Source organism: Eurosta solidaginis, chromosome 1 (assembly GCF_040869045.1).
Source record: "Eurosta solidaginis isolate ZX-2024a chromosome 1, ASM4086904v1, whole genome shotgun sequence".
Classification (NCBI taxonomy): Eukaryota; Metazoa; Arthropoda; class Insecta; order Diptera; family Tephritidae; genus Eurosta; species Eurosta solidaginis.
This window is the reverse complement of record NC_090319.1, coordinates 52,097,423-52,119,085: the sequence shown is the minus strand read 5'-3', so window position 1 is coordinate 52,119,085 and position 21,663 is coordinate 52,097,423. Positions and strand designations below refer to the sequence as shown.

Below are 21,663 nucleotides of genomic sequence, written 5' to 3'. Positions count from 1 at the left end.
TTTTCAATTAGAAGAAATTTTTCTAAGCGGGGTCGCCCCTCGGCAGTGTCTGGTTGGGCCGTATCCATGCAAGCTTGTAATATCCTATTTCGCAACATTGATTGCGTCCACTGACAGATATGGCTGTTAATGCTAGCGCCCTGCCTAAGGCATAGGTAACCGCGCTTATTTCTATATAGTGGAAAGCTCTCTCTATAACTAAAACTGCTATCAAATTATATTATCTTTGGTTTAGAGTTCTCTATGTTACCTGTTAGTTCATGGAGATAATTTTCTGCATACCTGCGCTTCATATATCCATGTTGTGCCATAGAAGGCTTGAGTGCGAATAGGACCGACATAATGTGTATATCTAAACACCTTTCAGCATGAAAGAGATATTACTTATGGGTCTATAGTCTAAAGCGAACGTGTTCCTCTGCCTGCTTGGGGTAAAAATATGATTTTAATTCTTCTCCAGCTTTCAGGAATTTAAGTTAGAGTCTTGCTAGTTCTATACGACCTTTCCAACCAGATAGTTATTGGCTCATGAAGTTTTTGAAGCATAATAGCTGTGGTAGTAGTGATAGCAAACCTTATTTTTTCCCTGTCAATGATCGAGTCCAGCAGTCTATCAAAAGGAAGCAGTGGGCTTTGCTTAGCTCGGTCAGCTGAAGGACTACCGAAGATAATAATAAACTTTTTGGAGTTACGATGTTTTGACACCCACTAGTACTATTGTTTCACTGTACATATGTAGATTACTCCTGATTAAATTCAACTTTAATTGTATCAAATAAATCCAAAAATTTATGATTTGATTTATTTTGGGTCAATAGATTCAATTGGGATGCCTTCTAATGTCTCAAAGATGCATTCATAAATATAAAATTCTGCTTATTTATGTACATTCACATCTATGTATGTATTTGTAGATATTTTTATGTGTGTTTTATGTTGAAAAGGTTTTTCGTAATCGAGTTAAAAAAAAAAAACAAGTAAGGACGGGACTGTCTTCGGCTGTGCGCCCCCTTTCATGAATGGGGCTGAACAATAATCTTATCCCATTCGTAATCTCCAAATAATGCGCTGTATAAGATAAGAGATATATAGTGAACAGATGTACATACCTAAACGATTTTTAAGATAAATATAAAATAAAAAATGGCAAAGAACCCCCTTATCTGAACGAACGGTTGTATGGGATATATATTATATATAGCTCCGATCGAAATGATTTTTTCCTGAAATCTTCTATGATAAATTAGAATAAATATCACCAAGTTTAACGTTTTTATATTGGAAATTGAGAGAGAAATTGCCAAAAACCTTTATATCTGTACGATCGGTTGTATAGGATATATACTATATATAGCTGCGATCAAAGTGATTTTTTCAGGATATGTTCTATGATATATTAGAATATATATCACCGAGTTTCACGTTTATACTTTATAAATTGCGGAAGGAATGACCAAACTCGTCTTATCTGAATGATCGGTTGTGTGGGAGATATATGTTATAGTGGTCCGATCCTACGGGATCCGACAAATGTCTAACATAATACAAAAATACATCCTTCTGCCAAATTTCATTGAGATATCTCAAAATTTGAGGGACTAGTTTGCGTTCAAACAGACAGACGGACGGACAGACGGACATGGCTATATCAACTCAGTTCGTCGCCCTGATCAATTCGGTATACTTAATGGTGAATCTATCTTCTATATTTCTCAACGTTACAAACATCGGACCAAGGTTAATATACCATTTCATGTTCATGAAAGGTGTAATTAACTGAGGTATGACATGGCGTATGAGTGACATTTTTATACGGCAGTTTTATATCCACTCATTGCTTTAACATACTTATACTAAAAAATTTTATCATTGAATACGACAAACTGGCCTGGATGATTTCATTTTGATTTTCATTTATTTGCATCATCAGTCTTTGGTGGTTCATTGTCCGCAAAGTCGTCTACTATAGCTGAGTAGGCGCCAAAATGACTGACCCGCGCATACCCATGCGCATCTAACTAACTGCATACCCACCCAAAGCGTCAGACCAACTGACTGCCTGACTGTCTGGTTAAGCAATCATAAACGAACAAAGATACATTGTAAATGCTATTTGTTGTTGCCACTGGCGTTAAGCTCTTGCCTTTTTACAGTGAGGTTGTTGACATCGTTGAATGGTAAGCTTGCTTTTGAATGGTTTATTTTTGCTTTATTTTTATTATTTTTTTTGTTTAGACTTAGCACAAAATATATATTTGCTGATTTAATATTTTATTTGCCATTTGTTTTTTTTTGGAATATCTTCATTCATATTTATTTATTTGTTGGAATTTCTATTCATTTGCGTACAATTTGTTGCAATTCATTTTATTGTTTTTCAATATACCGACTTACATGCATACATACATACAAATATCGTTGTAAGTTGTCAAACTGCAAATGTGGCAAAAATATAATCGCAAACAGTTACATATATACATATAAACCTTAATACATACATACATACACATTGAAACGCACGTACTCAATACAATAACATGCAGTTGGAATAAATTTTGTTTATATTGTTTTATTTTAGAATTGTTGTTGTTGTCAACGTTGTACAAAAAGTGGCATGCTTTCTTCCAATTCTCACCGCACACATGCATACAATCTTACAAAATATGCATTCTCTTAAGCTTTTATTTGCTAGCACGTTTACACACACATATGCGTATACATACAGCAGCGAACAGAAAAATAGAATTGGCATTTTTTTTTGATCTCGCTAACTAAACTCCATTTTTTTATATCCAATATTTTAAGAAGAATCTTCTTTGAAGTTTGTAATTGAAACTATGCACACCAATCACAAAAATGTTTTCGGTGAAAATTCTAAAATATTGTGACGATAATTAGCAATACTAAGGGATGCTATCTACTCGTTTATTTGGGAACCAGCATCAACACTAGCAACAACATCAGCACTGAAATCCAGCGAAGAATCAATCTTGCCAATAAATGCTACTTTGGACTAGGTAGGCAATTGAAAAGTAAAGTCCTCTCTCGGCAAACGAAAATCATACTCTACAAGTCGCTTATCGTACCCGTCCTGCTATATGGGCAGAAGCATGGACCATCACAACAGCAGATGAAGCGGCTTTGGGAGTGTTCGAGAGAAAAGTTCTTCGAAAGATTTATGGACCTCTACGCGTTGGCGATGGCGAGTACCGAAGAAAATTTAATGATGAGCTGTACGAGCTATACGCAGACATCAACATAGTCCAGCGAATTAAAACGCAGCGGCTGCGCTGGCTAGGCCATGTTATGCGAATGAAAGATGATGCTTCTGCCAAGAAAGTGTTTCTATCGGAACCCGCCTATGGAAGCAGAGGTAGAGGGCGGCCCCCACTCCGTTGGAAGGACCAGGTGGAAAACGATTTAAACTCCCTTGGTGTGACCAATTGGCGCCGGTTGGCGGGGCGAAGGAGCGACTGGCGCGCCTTGTTGGACGGCCATAACCGTTTAGACGGTTAAGCGCCAATTAAGTAAGTAAGTAAGTAAGGGATGCTATCATCTCTAAGCCGATACTGAGCAGTCACTTGTATCCACATAACCAAATTAATCATTATGTCTACACATATGTCCATACAAGCAGCGGAGAGCAACACACAAACACATGCATATATCTGAGATACTCCCAAAAGTAGGCAATAATTTGTGCAAGTATCACTCACATATACACGCGCATATGAGAAGCAATACACGTGCATCTGTAGTTATAATTTTTTAGTTGGTAACTAAGTAAATAGCGGAAGCGCCTAGAAGTATGGAACGAGGAAATCGAAGAGTATAAAAGAGCGCAATTTGAGTAATCAGCAATGAGTTTGATTTAAGCATGCTATCTGTCAAGAAGTAGTAGTATTGTGAAGTACTTGAATAAAGGCCATTTTGCATTATTTAATAGTGGAGTTATTTATTCAACAGTTTAGCGATTCGAAAGTTAGCAGAAGATTTGGAATAAGCGGAATTTTCAGTAAATTCGTTTCAATATATAAGAGAAAATTTGACAATAGTGCGAAAACTTTTTTTGAGTTCTCTGAATTGTTTTTAAACAAAATATGTATGGAGTCAAATCTAATCACAAAATGGACTTTATTTTACGAAAATTCACCACAAATCAAGCATAGTAAAGCTCCCTCGCTGAACAGATGCAGCTGCCTCGATTTCCAGATGGTTCGAAAAAAGCATATTGTGCCCATATATATTTACGGTTTTAAACCCATGAAAACATTGCTGCTGCTAAAAGCAAACTAGCACCTATTCAAATTGTAAGTCATCCGCCATTGGAACTCGATCCAGCTTTCTTTCTATCCAAATTTTTTAAACAAGTGCGAAATGAGCTGAATCTAAACTCCCACACGAACTCATTCTCTGGTGCGATTTTGCAATCTTAGTAGCATACTTCGAAAACGTATGTCACAAATTGGACATTGCGAAATCCACAAAAGTTTGACAATACTAGTTGGAAACATATTGCAAGCAACGATAACCTAGTGGATTGGGTACAAGAGGCTGAACGGCTTAGGACTTAGAATGTCTATTATGTTGGGAAAGGATCCAATCTGTTTATCAGGCCATCAATTTCGTGGCCAAAGATGTGCTTCACTACACAATTCCAACGAAACAATGATATGTGCAGGTACTCCACACTCTCAAGGAGGAAAATATTGACCATTTTTTGTCGTTGTTGTTGTTGTAGCGATACAGAAACTATCCGAAAATTTTTGCTTAGTGTTATCGAATTTGACGATCTTTCGCCGCATGTAGATCCGGTACGTTAAGGTAATAAGCACCATTAAGGTACAAATCCAAGCAGCTCGGTAACGATCTAATAAGACCACATTGAAATTCTAAGCCATCCCCCCTCTTAGGTCACACGTATTAGGCTTATACGAGCAAAAATATGTCCCATATATACATAATTTTTCCCTTATTGTTGGATGACTCAGAAATAATGGCTCCGATTCCATGAGCTGTACCTAATAATTATGGCCCATAACTCTCGTTTTTACTATATTAAATAAGTTTTCTGACAACAGAAAAGCGTTCGTTGGTGCACGATGTGCATTGCAACGGTAATTCACCACATTTCTCAAAGAAATCGCTACCGATGTTGCAAAAAAGTGTGTTAGTCATGTGTTCTGATGGAAATTCATTCCACCACACGCTCTACACGTGGGTTGTCTGATAGATGTGGCTTTCAAAAAACATTTCAAGAGCTCTTTCCTTTGTTAGGAACTCAAATAGCTTCTTTACTAGTTCAGCGCGCGATGGAAAAATTATTACCTCAAAGAACTGCTTAAGCGGTACAAATGGGAATGCCCTCAACGTAATATGCAAGTTGAAGGTTTCGTAATAGGTCGTAGTAAAGAATGATTTACTACCTACGAACCCAAAATGGCATAATAACCAGCAATATTGTCAAAATATGCTATCCCTTAGTAAGGAAGGCTGAGTTCGGGTGTAACCGAACATTACATACTCAGCTGCCAAATTACAGCTTGCAACACTTTTAAATTACTTTCTTTTAAAAGTGGGTGGTGCCACGCCCGTTGTCCAAAATTTTACTAATTTTCCATTCTGCGTCATAAGGTTAACCCACCTACCAAGTATCAACGCTTTATCCGTCTTTGGAAATAAATTATCACACTTTTTCGGTTTTTCGAAATTTTCGATATCGAAAAAGTGGGCGTGGTTATATTCCTATTTCGTTCATCTTAATGGGATGAGTGCCCAGAAACTTACGTAACAAATTTCATTAAGATACCCAAAATGTACTCAAGTTATTGTGTTTACGGACAGACGGACGGATGGATGGACATGGCTAAATAAATTTCTTTTTTCGCCCAGAACATTTTTATATATAGAAGTCTATATCTATCTCGATTAGTTTATGCCTTTACGGATTACCTTTATGCGAACAAAATTAATATACTCTGTGAGCTCTGCTCAGCTGAGTATAAAAAAAAAATAAATCACAAACACAAAGCAGTTTCTGATATAATTGTCAGTTTGGCTTTAAAAAACTGGTGGAAACCGCTATTTATAACTCTGGCACAGCACTAAGATCATGATACGCTGTTTAACCACTCGTGTGCTTGCCGGGTGCTGATCAGTTGTCTGGGTTGCATTGGCAGGCCGAATTCGATGAATTGCGCTCAATTGAGTCATTTAAAAAATGCGATTGGTGTGAGGAAATGCTTCGCATTCAGAATTTTTCGCCCAAAATGACACATCTGGTGCAGAGTAAATGTGCTATTATCCATTTTTGATTTGACTCAAATAAAAAGTACGAAGTTTGCGTAAAATTTTCTAGTATTTTTGTATTATTTTCGAAACGTTTTTCATAATTTCAGTTACAAAATTCAAAGAAATTTTTTTTGAAAGTATTGAAAATAAAAACAAAACTTGAGTAATGAAATTTAGTAAAAAATGTCACCAATGTTATTTTTTTTGCTGTCACTGCTATTTTTCTGCATGCTACTGTACTTATATATATACATCGTCTATTGTTTGCGTGCGGTTTTATGTTATATTGCAATTGTGTTAGTTATTTACGATTATTTGCCCATATTGCATCGACTGCAGTTTATATATATTTTTCTTTTTATTGTTCTGGTTTAAATATTTGTTTATTCATTGCATGTCTTTTATTTAAATAAAATATCTATTTGCTTTCACGTTCATTCAACTGCTGACCGAGATTCTTGCGACGATTTTAATTAAAATTTATATGATTTGTTTTGTTTGTTTGATTTTGTGATACTCGTAAATCTCAATTATTGCGCCTTTTTATATTTCATGGGGTATTAACCTCAAATGTTAGACAAAGTGTTTGTACAAAAAAATGATCTGGCAGCTGTATCGCTCCTGATAACTGTAGTCTTAACCTGGCAAGCGCAGGACACGAGCACAAAACGTGCTCGATCGCTTCCTCCTCCAACCCGCATTTCCTACAACTGCTATCACTGACCAAGCCTTATTTAAAGGCCTTTGACGCCAGATGGCTTTGAGAACCACTTGCTTTCCCAGTAGAACCCAAGACGGAGGTGTTCACTTCGCTTTTGTACAAATCGGAACCTTTCCTTGCCATGTCATCTGCGAGTTCATTCTCTTCAATACCGCTATGCCCAGGGACCCAGCAAAAGGAGACATTGAAATTACCTATAGAAGCCAGCGAGTCCCCGACAACTCTGCACGATATACGATTTTATCATATTGGACTCTAATGCCCTTAAGGCGTGCTTGGCTGTCAACAAAGATTATTATGTCTGTGTCGGAGATCATACTATCTTGAAGAAACTTGGAAGCTGCTCTGTCCATAGCATAGACTACGGCCTGGAATATACTGCATGCGTCAGGAAGTCGGAATGATTGGATTAACTGTAGATATGTTGAGTACATCCCGTTCCAGTTTCCTTTTCCATTTTCGAGTCGTCGGTGTAGATTGTAATACCCCTGCCATTGTCTAAGCCTACTTCCTATTCCTCCCGTGAAGGATATCGTATGCTCTGTACCTGGAAATGTACCTGCAAATTTTGTCTAGCGCCTTCCTCCAGACCAGAGCTCCATATGTTAGTATCGGTCGAATGACTGCGCTGTACATGCATGTCTAATTCTTGGTATTATTTCGAAATTCGAAGGAGTGCTAAGTGGTGTATAACTTTATTGAAAATGTTTCACCAAAAAGTACGCACACATACATTTTCATATAAATAGGTGTGCATATATTAAAGCCCATACATTCAATTATGTAAATTATTTGCGTATGTATGTACATGAGTTGGAAAAAGTTCCCCATCACACATAACAATCAAAACTTCAGCACTTATTATTATTGTCATTGTTATGTAATAAGGCCAACATTACACCATCGCTGGGCGCCCTGTTTAATGGGCTACTTGAATTATTCACCTACGCCTCAGCAATTTTGCAGCCAAACAAATTTAGTTCACTGCCAAGGCATTTTATAGTCACACAAGGCATTGTGTTGAAATTTGTGACTTTTTTTCTTATTTTAAGTTAGAATGTAAATTTATGCTGTAGAGATAAAAAGTTTTGATTTCAATTTGTGAATTTGGTTGGATATAAAAATTGAAAAATAAACATTAAAATATTACATTATAAATGAAGTGGACTAATCGAAGTGGAGTGGAAGTGTGAGTGGGGCTAAATATCATAAATTTGAAATCTTATAATTGCAAATCAATTGCACTCTATGAATTTGACTTAATGAATTATTATAATATTTTTTTTTTTTTTTTGACCATGTTAGGTTAGGTTGACCTGGCCGGTCAATAAGACCCTACATAGACTGAATATGCCCTCAGTGTTACCAGAATTTGTTTGACGACCAATCGTGAGGCTTAATTCTTATCTCTTCAGAGATATGAGCCACTTTGTGAGTCTAATATCGTAGGATTTGCACATAATCTAAGAAATTTTGCAGCCCACGCCTTTCCTGCTTTTGACTTCTCCCAAACGGACTGGGCTAAGCAAATGCATTTTTTTAATTGGTTGAAGTTAGAAAGTTATAACGATTCATGCATCCCTTAGGTTCAAGCAGGCCAATCATTAACTGATTAAATTTCGTAGTTAGCTGATTGACCTGATAGAGCTGAAATTGGTTGTGTAAAAAAAATAAAAATTGAGGCGCGATAACCTACGAATAGATTTTAGGCTGAGCTTCTCTTCCAATTTGCGTCGTGCTCCTTTTAATCTTTCCACAAATTGGCGAGACGGGTGCTACTTATTATATTTCGACTCCAAACAGCATCTGCAAGCCGGATGAGTTTTCACTGAGAAATTTTTTAGGGATGAATTTTTTAGGGAGTGCTTGGCAAAGACTGACGAGTGGCAAACCCGCATAGAAAAATGTTCTTCTAATAGAAAAAACTTGTTCCTAAAATTTTGATGTTGCTTTTCCGGTGCATGCATCCAGGATCTTCGGTGTGGTCACACTACGACGGTGATTGCATACAAAAGTAATAAGTATAAAATATATCAAACAATTTAATACCACTTATTTCATAGCGATATTTGAACCAATGTAATGAAGCGATCACATTTCGATAGTAATATTTTTACTAAACAAAGCTTGGTATCGAAAGTAATATTAAAGATGCGCTCCACGTAATTAAAACGGAACTTATTTATATAAATTTTATTAACAAATCGATAAATTTTCGATAACAAGTAGCTAACATGCTGACAACATATTGGAAAGACTGCGATAACATATCGATAACAAATCCATGCATTTTTTATAACATATATCAAATAATCGGCAAAGTTTTCGATAAGAAATTCATAAATTTCTTATAAAAATAGATAAGTCTTTGATAAAAAAGCGATAATTTTTCAATAATAAATCAATAACTTTTTGACAGCAAAAGAAAACACGTCGATAACAAATTGGCAACACTCAGATAAAAAATAGATAACTTTTATATAAAAAATCGGCAAAGTTTTCGATAACAAATCGATAAATTTCCTATAAAATACGACCACACTTTGATAAAAACCGATAATTGTTCATAAAAAGTCAAAAATTTTTTGACAGCAAACTTTAACACTCCTAAAATAAATTGGCAACACTCAGATAACAAATCGATAAATTTTCTATAAATAACTGAGAAGCTTTTCAACAACAACAAGATAAATATCTTAAAAAAATCGATATATCTTTGATAACCAACCGAATTCTTTTCGATCAGAAATTCATATTTTTTTATAACATATGGACAACTTGCCAATAACTTATCGATAAATTTCCGGTAGCAGATCGTTATATTTTTGATAAAATACCGATAAACAATCAATAACTTTTTAGCTACAAATCGATAAATTTTCTACAAGAAACCGATAACTCATCGATAACAAACCGTCCGCACTTCGATAGCAAATGTATAACACGCCATCCAATTTCAAGTCCGGCATCGGTTTGACTTCAATTCCAGAACTTGTCCATAATGACAACTAAATAACCCAAGATGACTGTAAAGGTCCTTAAATGGTTCCCAGAAACTGTCAACAAATGACACCTAAAATAATTCTGAATTGATCCTAAAATTGTTCAAAATTTGTTTCGAAATAATTCCGAAATGATTCAGAAGTTGTCCCGAAATGCTACCTAAAATAACCCCGAAGGGATCCTGAAACGGTTCCAATTTTTTTATACTCAGTTGAGCAGAACTCACAGAATATATTAAGTTTGATTGGATAACGGTTGGTTGTACATATATAAAGGAATCGAGATAGATATAGACTTCCATATATCAAAATAATCAGGATCGAAAAAAAATTTGATTGAGCCATGTCCGTCCGTCCGTCCGTCCGTTAACACGATAACTTGAGTAAATTTTGAGGTATCTTGACGAAATTTGGTATGTAGGTTCCTGGGCACTCATCTCAAATCACTATTTAAAATGAACGATATCGGACTATAACCACGCCCACTTTTTCGATATCGAAAATTTCGAAAAACCGAAAAATTGCGATAATTCATTACAAAAGAGAGATAAAGCGACGAAACTTGGTAGATGAGTTGAACTTATGACGCAGAATAGAAAGTTAGTAAAATTTTGGACAATGGGCGTGGCACCGCCCACTTTTAAAAGAAGGTTATGTTTTTATACACAGTCGTCCGTCTGTCCTTCCGCATGGCCGTTAACACGATAACTTGAGTAAAAATCGACATATCTTTAATGAACTTAGTTCACGTGCTTACTTGAACTCACTTTATCTTGGTATGAAAAATGAACGAAATCCGACTATGAACACGCTTTTTCGATATCGAAAATTACGAAAAATGAAAAAATGCCATAATTCTATACCAAATACGAAAAAAGGGATGAAACATGGTAAGGTAATTGGATTGTTTTATTGAAGCGAAATATAACTTTAGAAAAAACTTTATAAAATGGTTGTGACATCTACCATATTAAGTAGAGGAAAATGAAAAAGTTCTGCAGGGCGAAATAAAAAACCCTTAAAATCTTGGCAGGTATTACATATATAAATAAATTAGCGGTATCCAACAGATGATGTTCTGGGTCACGCTGGTCCACATTTTGGTCGATATCTGGAAAGCGCCTTCACATATACAACTACGACCACTCCCTTTTAAAACTCTCATTAATACCTTTAATTTGATACCCATATCGTACAAACACATTCTAGAGTCACCCCTGGTCCACCTTTATGGCGATATCTCGAAAAGGCGTCCACCTATAGAACTAAGGCCCACTCCCTTTTAAAATACTCATTAATACCTTTAATTTGATACCCATATCGTACAAACACATTCTAGAGTCACCCCTGGTCCACCTTTATGACGATATTTCGAAATGGCGTCCACCTATAGAACTAAGGCCCACTCCCTTTTAAAACTCTCATTAATACCTTTAATTTGATACCCATATCGTACAAACATATTCTAAAGTCACCCCTGGTCCACCTTTATGGCGATATCTCGAAAAGGCGAACACCTATAGAAGGAAGGCCCACTCCCTTTTAAAAATGCTCATTAACACCTTTAATTTGATATCCATATCGTACTAACAAAGTCTAGAGTCACCCCTGGTCCACCTTTATTGCGATACCTCGAAAAGGCGCCCACCTATAGAACAACCACCACTCCCTTTTAAAACCCTCATTAATACCTTTAATTTGATACCCATATCGTACAAACTCATTCTAGAGTCACCCCTGGTCCACCTTTATGGCGATATCTCGAAAAGGCGTCCACCTATAGAACTAAGGCCCACTCCCTTTTTAAATACTCATTAATACCTTTAATTTGATACCCATATCGTACAAACACATTCTAGAGTCACCCCTGGTCCACCTTTATGGCGATATTTCGAAACGGCGTCCACCTATAGAACTAAGGCCCACTCCCTTCTAAAATACCCATTAACACCATTCGTTTGATGCCCATATTGTACATACAAATTCTAGGGTCACCCCTGTTCCACCTTTGTGGCTATATCCCTAAATGGCGTCCACCTATAGAACTATGGCCCACTCCTTCATAAAATACTCTTTAATGCCTTTCATTTGATACACATGTCATAAAAACACATTCCAGGGTTGCCCTCGGTTCATTTTCCTACATGGTTATTTTCCCTTATGTTGTCACCATAGCTCTCAACTGAGTATGTAATGTTCGGTTACACCCGAACTTAACCTTCCTTACTTGTTTTAAATAGTCTCGAATTAATTCCTAAAAAATCCCTAAAAATTCATGATGAGTTCCTGAGGTCATAAAAAATTGTTCCGAAGTAGTCCCAAAATTAAATCGAGAGTGTACGATCTGGTTCACGGATGGATCAAATGATTACGAAAAAACAGGAGCTAGCATCTATGAGCCGAACTTCAAGAAATCGGTACCAATGATACCATACTATTTTTTTGGAAGAAACTCATGCAATAGTAGTTAGCGTTAGAGCATTTCTACGAAGAGGTTTATCCTCATTATGTGAGACAGCCTTGCAGTCTTACACAATCGCTCTTTCATCTACAAGTAATGAATGCTTCGTCATCAATAATTGGCGCTTTACCGCGTAAGCGTCTTTGTCCATTTGCATAACATGACCTAGCTAAACAAGACTTTGGGTTTTTATTCGCTGCAATATAATCATATCTGCGGGAAGATTATGCAGCTACTCGTTAAACTTTCTTTGACACTCGCCGTCAACATAACAGACAGGACCATAAATCCTCCGGATACCTTTTCTCTCAGGCACTTCAAGGGCTACCTCATATTCTTTCGACACCTTCCGTGATTCCGAGCCATACTTCACGGCAGGTATGATGAGCGACTTATATATCTTTTCAATTATCTACTCTGCAGTTATTTGCAGGAGTTACTCCGTGTTTTATTTCTAAGCTCACGTTGTTTTATTGCTGTTAATTCTGGTTCCTAAAAAAACGTCTCATTATAGTCTCGAATTTATATCCGTCGTTAGTGACGTGGCTGCCAAAGCGCGAATGCATCGAATCTTTCTTGGATTACAGCAAGTACTTTGTCGTCTTGTTCTCATTTACTGCAAGATCCACTTTATTTGCTTCTTTATCTAATCCAGAGAAGGAGGAGCTCACAGCGCTTTTGTTGAGGCCAATAATATCAACACTATCAGTAATTGTGCGCTCTTATAATGGATTGTATCATCACAACTTAGTTCTACTGCTACAATTATCTCCTCCATTCCAGGTGAATGTATAAGAGTCTTAAATATGTAGGAACCAAAATCAAGGTTTTGTAAGGATGAGTTCCAGGCCTTCGAGAACATCGAGGTAATAAACATCTAGACTTCAAAGCAAAGCAGGATGCTATAGCACCCTTCTCAGGATTTAAAAAGGCACACATTAAGGAAACCATAAGCAACTAGAAAACAAAGAAATTCAGAAAACACTGGATTGAGTACCCAGACCTAGCTGAGCGAGTATCAGCCAAATTCAATAATACTAGCAGAGAGGACTTACGAGCTCTCATTGCGTACTATACGGAATACTACAGCCTGCGGTGTCATGTTGAAAGGTTTATTTTAGACAACATACACGTCGGTCGCTTTTTTGATCTAGAGAATGAAACGCCGGTTTCGTCACTCTAATAAGTCAGAGGCTCTCCGTTCTTACTGGCGTGACTATTAATCCCTTCGTGATATGGAGAGAAAAGCTTGAAGAGATACTTAAATACGTCGAAATCATCTGCATGCAGTAATAGGCTGAAACAAAATAGATATAAATAAAGGTCGTAGTGCATCTAGGCCTAATAATTTACTGACCGTTCATGCATGCCTCATCTATTAAGCGCTACATATAAACTTAAATATGAAGTCCCTTCACTTACTTCTATAAATGCTTCTCTGAATAGCACAAGAGATCAAAAGAAAAGCAATTAAGAATTTGTTATACATAATTATATGAGCGGAAAGAAATTATAACTAATACAACAAAAATATTATTGTCATCTATATATGTATGTATTTTGAAATTTCAATCAAGGATAACTTTTCTATGCTAATAAGGGGCGTTTGTAGGTCAGCAAAATTATGCCAGTACGATCAACAAAAGCAACAAAAACAAAGTATAGGCTAATAATAGATTTGGAATAGGAATACGCCTTGAAGGAAATTACAAAAACAAAAGCACATTTTCAAAGCTAAAATAATCAATACATACAAACACAATTCTGAACGGAAATATGCATGGATATGTGGCTTTTTAACGACGCGCGCGTGTCAACATGAAATGACTTTGCTAAAACAGTTGCTAAGATTCTATAAGATAACTTCTTGTTTCGAGTGTGTGTATGTGTGTGTTTGAGAAATGATTTACCGTTGTCAAAACATCAACTGACACGTGCAGAAGATATAAAACAAAAACAAGTAAGGAAGGCAAAGTTCGGGTGTAACCGAACATTACATACTCAGCTGAGAGCTATGGAGACAAACTAAGGGAAAATCACCATATAGCAAAATGAACCTAGGGTAACCCTGGAATGTGTTTGTATGATATGGATATGAAATGGAAGGTATTGAAGAGTATTTTAAAAGGGAGTGGGCCATAGCTCTATAGGTGGACGCCATTTTGTGATGTCGCCATAAAGGTGGGCCAGGGTGATCCAGAACATCATCTGTCGGGTACCGCTAATTTATTTATATATGTAATACCACGAACAGTATTCCTGCCATGATTCCAAGGGCTTTTGATTTCGCCCTGCAGAACTTTTTCATTTTCTTCTACTTAATATGGCAGGTGTCACACCCATTTTACAAAGTTTTTTTCTAAAGTCAATCCAATTACCATGTGTCGTCCCTTTTTCCATAGTTGGTATAGAATTACGGCATTTCTTAAATTTTTCGTAATTTTCGAAATTGAAAAAGTGGGCGTGGTCATAGACGGATTTCGGCCATTTTTTACACCAATTCAAAGTGCGCTCAGATAAGTTCGTTAGCTGTGTTTAGTAAAGATATATTGATTTTGGTTCAAGTTATCGTGTTAACGGTCGAACGGAAGGACAGACGGTCGACTGTGTATAAAAACTGGGCGTGGCTTCAACCGATTCCGCCATTTTCCACAGAAAACAGTTACCGCCCTAGAATCCAAGCCCCTACCAAATTTCACAAGGATTGGTAGATTTTTGTTCGACTGGCATTAAAAGCATTCTAAACAAATTAAATGAAAAAGGGCGGAGCCACGCCCATTTTAAAATTTTCTTTTATTTTTGTATTTTGTTGCATCATATCTTTACTGGGGTTGAATGTTGACATAATTTACTTAAATACTGTAAAAATATTAAATTTTTTGTTAAAATTTGACTTAAACATTTTTTTTTTTAAAGTGGGCGTGTTCGTTCTCCGATTTTGCAAATTTTTATTTAGCATACGTATAGTAACAGGAGTAACATTCCTGCCAAATTTCATCATGATATCTTCAACGAATGCCAAATTACAGTTTGTAAAACTTTTAAATTACCTTCTTTTAAAAGTGGGTGGTGCCACGCCCTATGTCCAAAATTTTACTAATTTTCTATTCTGCGTCATAAGTTCAACTCACTTGCCAAGTTTCATCGCTTTATCCGTCTTTGGTAATGAATTATCGCACTTTTTGTGTTTTCGTGGTTATAGTCCGATTTCGTTCATTTTAAATAGTGATCTGAGATGTGTGCCCAGGAATCTACATACTAAATTACATCAAGATACCTCAAAATTTACTCAAGTTATCGTGTTAACGGACGGACGGACGGACGGACATGGCTCAATCAATTTTTTTTTCGATCCTGATTATTTTGATATATGGAAGTCTATATCTATCTCGATTCCTTTATATATGTACAACCAACCGTTATCCAATCAAAGTTATTATACTCTGTGAGCTCTGCTCAACTGAGTATAAAAATGATTCACTTAATGCGTGTTAGCATAACCACGCGTGATGGGGATTGTGTGTGTGTGCGTGTATGTACGTAGTTTTAAGAAGAGAGAAGCGTGGAAATGAATTTAATATTTGCTTCGAATTTCAAATAGATAAAATGTGTAGATTTTAATAAATGTATAGATAGACACACATATACATATAGTAATATTACAAGTATGTGTATAGGATTATGTTCCTAGAATAAGATACCTTGAAGAGGAAATATGAACGGAAAATTAAGAGCCTTTGTGAAAGTATTAGTTATAAATGAAAAAGGCTTTTAAATAGTGCGGGCTGAAAGAGACAAGTGAAGGAATATTTGATATAACTTGATGCTCTTTCAGCAGTCAGAATCGCCTAGGCGATTACGAGATAATTAATGATTAAAATCATGTTGTGAAAGCAAAGCCGAACTGGTCCGCTCTTCTCAAAATGGCTTAATAGAATTCTTGTTGCTAAAAAGCCATTCTGAAAATTTAAACGAATACTACAGACTGGTTTACGAGTCCATAAGCTACAGTAATACACACATTGCAAAAAAAAATGTATACTTGGATCAGGATAGCTTAAAGGAACTTTACCTCTACGTATACTTGGCGCGATTTACCTCTCAGAATGTATTTTCACTAAGAACGACACAAAAATATTATATTAGAAAAACTTGTTTCTAATTGGAAAAACTTGCATTGTCTTTCGAGATTTTAGGAAAAAACTTCCATGAAATTCGTAGCTAAATTTATACAAACCATTATCATAAATGTTTTTGAAAAAATTCTATAAATTGAGAAACTTTTTTAAAATTTCGAACTTTCTAATTTTTTTGAGCTTGCAGTTTTACAATCTAACCAACTTTAACTTAATAAAGTACAAGCAATAGGTATCGAAATTTGAATTGCCTTTTAAATTTTTTTCTATATAAAAAAGTTCAAACTTTGTATGAAAAATTTGATACAATCAGCGAAAAAAAATTTCAAAAATCAATGCGAAATTTTAGTTATTAGACTAAAATTGATTGGGCTACACACGTCCCAGGATGTAATCACATACCAGGCAAATAAACTTTCGACATGAGCTCTCTGCCTTCAGACAGTTTATAACTGACGGGGAAAAAATAAGATTTGAAATTACAAGTTTTTCCCCATTAAAATTGCCTCGCCTCAAGGCCGTCACCCTTGTACTGCTTCCAAAGCAGGTGACCCAATGTTACTCTGGCTGAAAAGGGTCTACAGTGCTAGTATCGCTCTGATCTATACTCCACAAGGCTGCAGAAAAACAAAAGTTATCTTCCTGCCCAGAGTTGACAAAGGTACGTATGAAAAGGCCCAGGGCTTCAGACGTATGAACCTCACATTATTTATGCTTGAGAAGCTTGATAGGCTTTTGGACATCTTTACTAGGTCAATATTAACATAGCCAAGTATCCCCAAAGCGCAGCAACCCTACATCAAAGGCAAGCCATTGAAACTGGCCTTTGTGAGCTCATTGTTCCTTTTGATCGCTTACTTTAAAACATTTCAACCAGCGCGTCTTTCAAAACCTTCCAAAGGGCCGGAGTTGATAACCACATTTAAGGGTGGACGAAATAAATGCTGGATAGAATTTTTCAAGCAGGCATGAGATCGGTGCCAATGGCCGGAAAAGTGGGAAGAGGAAAACCTCAGGGTGGGGGTATTTCATATTCAGTAGATAAAATTAAATTAAAGCTTGCTAGCAATGCTAACCCAAATAACATAGACGCATCTACCCCAACCCAAAATTGTAGTGAAATGCGAGAAATGATCGCTCTATTGAATCAAGTTATGCAGCAAATCACAGCAATGATGACACCTCTTGTCACCCTCACTACTAAAAACTGTTCACTCCCGGCCCCTTAAAGATCATTATCTGGAATGATAATGGCGTTTCCAAGCATTTACTTGAAGTAAAGGCATTACTCCAGACCCACAATATAGACACACTTCTCATATCTGGGACCCACTTAACTGATAAAAGCTACTTTGAAGTCCCCAAATATAAGTTTTATCACACAAAACACCCAGATAACAAAGCATATGCTGGATCAGGTATTCTAATAACTAGCAGTATTAAGCATTGTAATACAAACTCGTACCGCACGAATGCTATCCAAGCCACTAATATTACTCTCGAAGACTCGAATGGCCCAATTACGCTCTCAGCTCTCTATAGCCTACCAGACACGCTATCACTGCGGACGAGTATGAACATTTCTTTAAAACACTTGGAAATCGATTCTTAGTTGGCGGTGATTACACCGCAAACCTCACCTTCTGAGGCTCTTGCCTTATTACACCTAAAGGAAGGCAATTATAGCAGGCTATTAGCCGCCTCAAACTAACTCCCTTCTCTACAGGAACGCCCACAGATTGGCCCTCAGATAAAAATAAACTACCCGACTTGATCGATTTCTTTGTGGTAAAAGGCATATCTTCTTCAGAAATAACTTGCAAATCGTACTTTGAATTGTCTTCTGACCACTCCCCAATATTGGTAACAATTGATAAAAATCTCACACCCACAGCTAATCATTGTAGCCTCTATAATCGGAAGACTAATTGGGAGTACTTCCGATCTATGATCTCCTTTAATATTGACTTAAAACTATAGCTGAAATTTGACGAAGATATGGCTGAAGCAGTCGGATACTTTAACAGGTGTATCCAACAAGCTGCATGGAACTGAACTCCCACCCTCAGCAGGCAAACAACCATGGGCGTTACCCACGAAGTAAAAGCCAAGCTTAAAGAAAAGCGCATCACACGGAAAAGGTGGCAGCAAACCCGGCATCCCGATGACAAGAAACGGTTGAATGCATTAACTAATGAACTTAAATCCATTCTTGATATGGAGCGCAACAGATAAATTCAAGAATACCTCAGTAATATTGATGCAACAACTGCAACTAATTGATCTTATCAATGGCACTATTCTAAAAAATTTACCCCACGAAGGCATACAATTCTTGACACAATTGTTTAGTGCAGTACTAAAAACTCAATTCTTGCCCCCACAGTGGAAAGTTTCGCAGATGAAAATGATTCTGAAACCCGGAAAGCCAGCTGATACAATTGCATCCTACAGGCCTATTAGTCTGCTGTCTATCGTCTCAAAAGTCATGGAAGTTCTCTTCCTTAAAAGACTCTTGCCCATAATAGAAAAGCGTAAAATCATACCCAATCACCAGTTTGGCTTCAGAAGAGGGCACGGAACGATTGGGCAGGTCTACAGACTCACCGAGAAAATATACGACGCTTTTGAGAAGAAAAATACTGCACAGCTACTTTTCTAGATATTTCACAAGCTTTTGATCGCGCATGGCATGACGGACTTCTCTATAAAGCAAAATACACCCTCCCTATAAACTACTTCTTATTTATACAATCATATCTAAAAGATCGTTATTTCTTCGCTAAACAAGTTGTGGAGCAGACTGCCCTTTATGAGTGCTTAGCAGGCGTCCCACCAAGCAGTGTAATGGGCCCAATACTTTATCTACTTTACACGTATGACTTTCCAATAGCAGAAGGCGTCACTATATGCACGTTTGCCGATGATACTGCGGTGCTGGTCGTTGATCCTAACCCTAGCGTGGCTTCACTCGAACTCCAAGGAAGTTTATTTAAAATTACCCATTGGCTGAAAGAATGGAGGATCAAATCCAATGAATGAAAATCCGTTCAAGTGACGTTTACTACCAGACTTAACACTTGCCCACCCATTAAACTCAACGATATTAATATACCACAAAGCGACGAAACAAAGTACCATGGTATGCACTTCGACAGAAAATTAACTTGGAGGACCCACATATTCAACAAAAGAAAAGCCCTTGGTATCAAACTAAGAAATCTGTACTGGCTTGTGAACCGAAATTCACAATTATCAGTTGATAACAAAGTCGTGCGTTACTCAGCCATCATAAAAGCCATTTGGACATATGGAATACAACTGTGGGGAACTGCAGCAAATTCAAACATAGAAATTCTCAAAAGATTCCAATCGAAGACCCTTAGAATGATTGTAAATGCACCCCACTATGTGTCTAACAACCAGCTACACCGGTATCTAAAGGTTCCAACAATAGCTGAAGAAATCAAAAAGTATGCTATTTCATACAACACGAGGCTTCTAACTCACCCCAACCCATACATTCTAGCCCTGTCAGCAAGACCAACTAATTTCACGCGCCTGAAAAGAAAGTCAATCACAGATCTTCAACACTGATGAATTCTCCAAAAAAAATGGTGGCAGTAAAAGGGCAATACATCCATTCCCATCAAGTTTATTAAGTTTAATTTATTATGAATTACTTTTAAAAAACCAAAAATTTGTTAGATGTGTGGGGGGGGGGGGTCATCGGGGATCAAACACCTACCCCGAGGTGTTCCGCAGGGTTCCATTCCTTTGTTATTCAGTTTTTCTTAAACGATATTTTTTCGGTTTGTCAGCACATGAAAATGCACGCATATGCAGATGACATACAATTATATTTGTCTGGTAATTTCACGGACGTAGCCAACCTCTGTCTTAAAGTAAATAATGATTTATTTCAGTACAGAGCTGGGCCAATAATAATAATGGTCTGTGCCTTAATGCAACTAAATCGTTCATCTTGCCCATTTCGAAGAATAGGCCCGTTGATGTCCTTGCCTCACCAATATGCATTGGTAACACGGCTTTACAAATTGTTTCTAGAATTAAAAATTTGGGTATCGTTATCAACTCTAATCTAACTTGTGAAGATCATATCAATACAGTCATGGGTAAAGTGTATACCACTTTGCGCAATCTTAAGCAATCTGCACCTTTCACACCTCCGCATATTAGAAGAAAACTGCCTCTACAGCTTCTTTTGCCAATAATAAGCTATTCAGAGCTCGTTTATAACAAGCTGGACTCATGTTCTGCACACAAAGTTGAGGTCGCCTTTAATCATGTAACTCGTTACGTTTTCGGGTTACGAAAGTACGATCATATTTCGGCTTGGAGGTCCAAACTATTAGGATGTAACATATTTGACTACCAAAAAGCTAGAAGTGTGATTTTTTGTACCGCTTGATTGTTACAAAATCACCAGCTTATCTTTTCGAGAAACTGACATTCACTAGGTCTCCCAGGACGAGTAATCTAGTTGTGCCTAACTTTAACTTCGTTGCCTCGACAAGGTTGTTTTTCGTCAACACCGTACGTATTTGGAACTCTATCCCAGCTGCAATTAGGAATAATTTAAACCAAAGCAACTACAAATATATTATTTTCAGTTATTTTTCTAGTCAACAAACTTAAACTGGGCATTTATTTTATTATACCTTTCATGAAAATGAAATGGTATATTAATTTCGTCACGAAACCGAAAATTGTAAGTCCTTAAAGGAAAATAGATAGACCCACCATTAAGTATACCGAAATAATCAGGTTGAAGAGCTGAGTTGATTTAGCCATGTCCGTCTGTCCGTCTGTCCGTCTGTCTGTTTGTATGCAAACTAGTCCCTCAATTTTTGAGATGTCTTGATAAAATTTGGTGAGCGGGTGTATTTGGGTGTCCGATTAGACATTTGTCGGAACCGACCGGATCGGACCACTATAGCATATATCCTCCATACAACCGATTTTTCAGAAAAAGAGGATTTTTGTAATATCTTACCCAATTTAACAGATTGAAGCTTCAAACTTCACCAT

General features: G+C 36.8%; 1 protein-coding gene across 2 annotated transcripts in view; it reads right to left on the bottom strand.

Moving 5' to 3' along the window:
* The window catches only part of Nlg4 (Neuroligin 4), a 735,191-nt gene that overhangs the window by 294,215 nt on the left and 419,313 nt on the right, over positions 1–21,663 (bottom strand). The window lies entirely within an intron of this gene.